This window comes from Triticum dicoccoides, chromosome 2A (genome assembly GCF_002162155.2).
Source record: "Triticum dicoccoides isolate Atlit2015 ecotype Zavitan chromosome 2A, WEW_v2.0, whole genome shotgun sequence".
NCBI classification, from domain to species: Eukaryota; Viridiplantae; Streptophyta; class Magnoliopsida; order Poales; family Poaceae; genus Triticum; species Triticum dicoccoides.
The window spans coordinates 232,828,771-232,835,009 of NC_041382.1; the positions used below are offsets into that span (position 1 = coordinate 232,828,771).

A 6,239-nucleotide genomic window follows, 5' to 3' on the forward strand; every position below is an offset into this window, starting at 1 on the left:
CGCCCGCCCCACCTCCGGCTCCAAAACCACCACCGTGCCCCCCACCAAGGCCACCTCCACCACCCAAGCCACCCCCTCCGCCACCACCAAAACCACCACCTCCACCTAAGCCACCGGCATGGCAGCGACCGTGGCGGCAGCCACGACCGAACGGGCCACGGCCGAATCCGGCGAGAGCCACGGAGCTCAGCTGCGTTGCAATGCCGAGAAGGAGTAGCAGCAAGACCGTTCGCTTGATAGTGGCGGCCATGGTCGGCTAGCTACAGACACCGCTACTCGATCCTTGCTCGCTGTCGTTGGGATGGTTCCTGCAGCCCCGATCTGCGTTGGTATTTATAGGAGCAGTTGTCGTGGTTTCTTGTGGCCGGCCGGCCGGCATGTAGTTGGTTGGCGGGTGGCGCGAACGTTGCATTAACTGAAGAGCTGCCGCGTTGGCCAAAGTAGTTGAGGAGATGAGAGTGGACTCTGGAGATGGGAGTCAAACTAAAGTACGTAGCTGTCGGAGGATAAGATTGAAAAGACATTGCATGCAGCCGTGCATGGCAGTGGGTCGCGGCACTCGAACGGCCGTGTGTCGTTGCTGCGGACGAAATGGATGGCATCAAGTGCAGTGGCAGCCTGGCAGGTACTGTACTGTTCACCCTCGCAGTTCACTGATCACCGCCGAGGCGCCGACGGCACTGTATCTCAATGAACTACGCTTCAGTCGTGATCTGCTTACGGTTGGTCCAGGTTTCGGCATCAAGATTAATTAAAATTATAAGGAGAAAACTGAACCGAGCCTTGACGCTTAGACGTACTGTAATGGGAGCCTCTATTTGTCAGTTAACTAAAAAAAGCGAGTGCATCAGTGTCTAATATGGACGTTCAGATCATCATCCAACCGCCCAGAATAGATCCATGAACTGTTCATGGTCTTCCTCCTCACGATGCTCCCATCCTACCCCGCCCTAACCTCCGGCCTCCACCACCCACGGCCGGCAGGCGCTACCGCACACCGCCATTGCTGGCCGCCGCCCGACCATCCCTCTATGCCCCGCCGCACCAAGGAAGACTTTCGGCGATCCCCTGCAACCCCACCCGAAGATAGATAATGGGGCAATGAATTCACCCTAGGATAGTGGGGCTCTCTTCTCTGGCGAGGTTTCGGTGCCAGAAGGAAGAAAGAAGGTGACTGACGCTAGAGAAATTTTCAAATACCTGAGAAATAGCAAAACCATTTTTTTTCAAGTTTATTGCAAAGTGTTCAATGAATTGGATGAGTATTTACAGCTTGGGGCACCTTCTTTACAAGTTGTACAAAAGGAAACATCCTCGAGTCTCAACTACAAAATCGTCCATTCGCTCTCGTCAAATGGACCCAGAGCTGATGGTGGGGGCGCCGATGGCAACTCTGAAGTTTTTGCATTCTTTTTCGAAAATAGGGCGGCCTTCCTCTCACGAAGGTTCGAGAAAAAATTTGTATTCTTTTCTTCCGGTGATTTTTTTCTCATCATTTGGCGATGTTTTCTTCTCATCCTTGGCTACACGCTTCCACAGAGACTGACGATCTTTGCCAGTGAAATTCAGCTTGAGCTTGAAGCGGTTCTTATTCTCGGCAGACTTCTCGTCAGGTTGCTCCATGATCTGAAGAGCGTCTTCAGGATGGGTTACTATGGCCTCCATCGTCTCATAAACCTGGCAAAGTATGTTAAATGTTAATACCACTGTATGCAGTAACATAATTAGCAGATGAATAAACAATAGCAGAGTACCTTGCAGATCTCATCCAGCTTCTCTTTTGACATGTCATCTTGGTAAATGCCAATGATGTAGTCTTTACAATCGTAGAATAATTTTGACAGATTACTGTCTGCTGGTAGCACTGATTCAGCTGCTACAAAGCATACAGAAAGCTGATATACAAGCAGCAAGTGGTAAGGCCTTGAAATAATGACATGGAACTACAAGAAAACATCACGGAGACAAAAATGCAAACATTCAACTCACAATGACTGAGAGTAGCTGCTGAAACAGTTTTCCTGGTTCAATAACTTCCAAGGCATCAAATATGCTCTCCCTACAAGATTACATCACTCCAATAATCATTTACGAGCAACTCAAGATCCAGCGCAGAAAACCGCCACAATATTTTGTACTTACACAGCTAAATCTTCATCATATAGCGGAGTTTGTTCAACAGCAGGTATAGGTTTTGCTGCTTCCCACAATTCCTTCCACAAATTTCCTTCTAGTTAAGCACAATACATCAAAATGTAGAAGACATTTAGGTTAGAGTTGGCAAATAAGGGAGCAACCATAGGGAAGGGAGGGAGAAAATTGTTACCTTTTGTTTGCATTCTGTCACTTAGCCGGCCACGTCTAGATGAGCCCTCCCCTACTGTTGCATTGCTTGCTGCACAATCTTCAGACCAGTCAGGTGGAGAGTGCCACCTAATGAAATCTTCAAGGACACATCCCGGGTTTGCAGCCTATTGTCCAAAAGAAAATTATTGCTTAGGAACCTCAATCAGACAGACTCACAGCCAGTGCCTGAGCAACTTTAAACTTGCCTTGAACGCCTGCATATCTGATAAAAGCTGAGAACAGCCAGCACCAACACTGAAAACATGTATACAAGGCAGTGTCACAATCATTGCTCTATTGCTCAAAAGTTAAGGAGAAACCTTAGCAAAATAAATGGTAACTATGGTCATACATAATTATATTGCACTTTTAAGTGGGGAACAAACTGGTAACGGTAGAAGGAAATAATAAATAACAAATAAGAATGCTATGCAAAACTTATGTCAAATCATTCCCTCAGATTTAACTTGTAGCATGCACAGTATGGTAGTACAAATGAAAGATTGACATGCCTTCCTGTCCGTAAGACAAGTTCCTCTGTTTCTTTTATGAGCTCTGCTGTCATAATAGGGCCTTCCTGAACAAATATATTGTGCAAGCATTCAGAATACTGAAAGAAAGCACCATAGAAGATGAAGTAACAAACAATGCAACAACTTACCTGCAGAATCGGAGAATATACAGGCTCACCAGTTTCTAACAGTGTTAAGTTCCCGGATGCATGGTCAACACCAAGCCGAAGAACCTGATCACCACTGCTATTGCTTGCGTAAATCCCACTGTCACGAGAATCTCCATTTGAATACCTGGGATTTGAGTTATCAATACTTTCCTGTTTTAGCAAGGAATCAAGTGTCTCCTTTGCTGCTTTTCTCCGTTGTTTCCTGGCAATGCAGCAATTTATAACTTGTATCTCCTGATATAGTAAACAGCAATTCAAGTCCGGTGCAGCATTTAATGACATTCGAGGCACTGGTTGCCCATCAGACCATAGTTTCTTCAACTGCACGTATACCAAAAGAATTAAATGTGGTGCTGACATTTAGTTTTATTGAAGTTTATAAATTTATTAAGGATTTTGCTTGTCTTGTTCCCTCACAAACCAAATTCCTTTTGTGTGAAATGTAATGACTAATGATCTTATGCCGCTTAGCAATTTGTATGATCAACAGGTGAATTTCAAAGCAGCATGTTCAAACAATAGGGGCACATATCACCAACACACTTACCTCAACAACTACAGATTGCCAAAAAAATGCCATCTTGTGCACAGAACTAATGCCGCCAATAATCTCTCCCAAGTGATGAACAAAGCTTCCAGGTGGTGCACCATGGATATCCCTGGACAAAGATGCTGAATGAAGTAATTCTGGGGCACACTGACTTTCATCGTGGGGCAACTCTTCCGCTGAAAAGATAATTCTGTAATATATTCCAACACTTGAATTGCAAAGTAAGAAGAAAAAAACAGCTCAGCACATCATGGTAACATACCAAATTTGAACAACGAGTACATCAAGGATTTTGTTTCGTCGTCACCAAAAAATTCAGAACTAGATCTTTCCTCCTTTTCACGGCGAACAAGTGACTTAACAACAGACAAGCTCAAGCCACCCTTCTCTTTCAGATATTGGTCACCACTGAACTTCATATCATTCATTGAACTGAATCTTTTTCCATCTCTAGAGAACACGAAAAAATGGTTTACAATTCGTAAAATAAAAGAAACAAATCAAGTAAAAAGAAAGCACTTCAGAAATGTAAAATGCAAAATGATGCATGTTTTCTTGCAGCACTAAGTGTACTTTTCCATTCAAAAAATATGGTGGATAGACGGAAAACAAACTTACTCAATGGCTGCAATCAACTGTTTAACTATTGAAGCTGGGGGAAAGGACAGGTTAGATGAAGAAGTTGACCCGGCTTCTATCTTCAAGCCTTCCTCGTCTGCTGAGGGGATTACTTCAGGGACCTGGAAGCAATAAATGTTTTGCACCTTATGTGACAATTGCAGGGCACAACCATTTCAACATCTAATTTGCATTTATAATTTATAATGAGAAAGATCACAAAATGGATAGGTGAGCATTCAACAAAGAGGCCTTTTAGGTGGATTAAACATCAGGTGTCAATTATAGAAGCATACACATCAGTCGCACGCTGCCCACGTTCTTTTTTCCAATCCAATGGAATATAAACCTCCACACCCACCATTATCAGTTATGGAAATTGATATGGAAGGACTTCCAGTTCCACTCAACTGAGCAAAACAAGCCAAGCTTAATTCCTTTTTTCAGAATGCATGGCAGGAGCTCAGCCCATTCTTTTAGAAGAAGCAAGCGCGGAAAAAGCTAGAGAACACATATGTACAAAGTTGACCACCAACTGCTGGACTTCCAAGTACGGCGAATGGCAAGGCCGGCCATCACAAAACTTCAAAAGAAAAGGATCACAAGAAGTCGAGAAGCCTCAACATAAGGTTAACCAAATAGTCACACCATGGAGCATTCACAAAGCCTCAATATAAGGTTATCAAGTACTCCCGCCGACCCATATTAATTGAAGCACACTTTGTACAAATTTGTAGAGAGTTGTATTAAGTGTGCGTCAATTAATATGGATCGGAGGGAGTAGCTGCTACTAGCTGAAACGTCTGATCTCTTTTCACCCATTGAGGCCCAACTCAAAACCTCACAACTCTGCTACGCGCTGCCACAAGAACAGGGTCACGCACACATAGAACAACTTCACAGTCGCTGGTAACAACTTCCAAGTTTACACACATATTCAGAAAGCAACAACCAAACCTGACGAATTGAACACCCCACCGGGACACCAGGTATCACCGATTCAGCACCACAACACGCCCCTCTCACAGCCTCACCTCGGCAGGACTGCTCAAGCATCGGACTGATAGACTCTACACACACGAAGCGGCAACCGATTCGACGGCAATGGCAGGACCATGTACCTCATCAGGCGGAGGCTTCACGTCCGGCGCCTGACCCGAGGCGGAAGCGGCCGCTTCAGCGTCGACCTGCCGATCCATCGAGGTCCTGGGCGACGGCGTCCTGTGCCCGCTGGATCCGTCCGCATCTGCACATGCCACGAGCGAATTCGAACCGAAGCTCATCAGATTCCGAGCCCGGAACCGAGCAGAAGTGGAGCGGGGGAGGACTGGAAAGGAGTCAGGACACATGAGTACGCCGTTGGTACCTCGGAGGTCGGCTTTAATGTCGGTGAGCACGCGCTCGGCGCGGGCGGCGGCGGAGTGGATCGCCGTGCGCGCCCGCGACACGAGCGACGTCGACGACGCGGGGGGAGGAGGAGGCAGCTGGTGCATGGTGGGCCTACTTGGCAGTGGCGTGGGGGAAAGGGGGAAGAAGCGGAGGAAGAGGAGCTGGAGGAGGTATGGGGAATTTGGGACGGGGAGACTGAGCGCAGCCAGCAGCACAAGCCAAGGAATTTGTTTTTACGATTTTCATATAGTATATTTTAAAACGGAATTGCTATTTCACATCTACTACCTTTGTTCTTAAATGTTTGTCTTTTTAGACATTTCAACAAGTGACTATATACGAAGCAAAATAAGTGAATCTACACTCAAAAATATGGCTACATACATCCGTATGTTGTAACCATTTGAAATGTCTAGAAAGACTAATATTTAGGAACAAAAAGATTAGATGTGATACTATAATATCTCACATCTAACATCATTACCACCATCTGATTAATGTTTTAAGATTTGTTGTTTTTTTGTCCGTGGGTTGTTCGTGCCTCTTTTAGTTTTTTTGCTGTTTTTTAAACAATGTTAAAATAACCAGTGCACCAGACCGCGTTGTTGAGTTGTGTCGTGGTTTTAACTCTGACAGTGATATAGGGGGGTATGT

At 45.4% G+C, this 6,239-nt stretch overlaps 1 pseudogene; it reads right to left on the minus strand.

Moving 5' to 3' along the window:
• Positions 1–1,208: 1,208 nt before the first annotated feature.
• On the minus strand, positions 1,209–5,777 carry LOC119354336 (annotated as a pseudogene).
• Between the last annotated feature and the right edge of the window lie 462 nt (positions 5,778–6,239).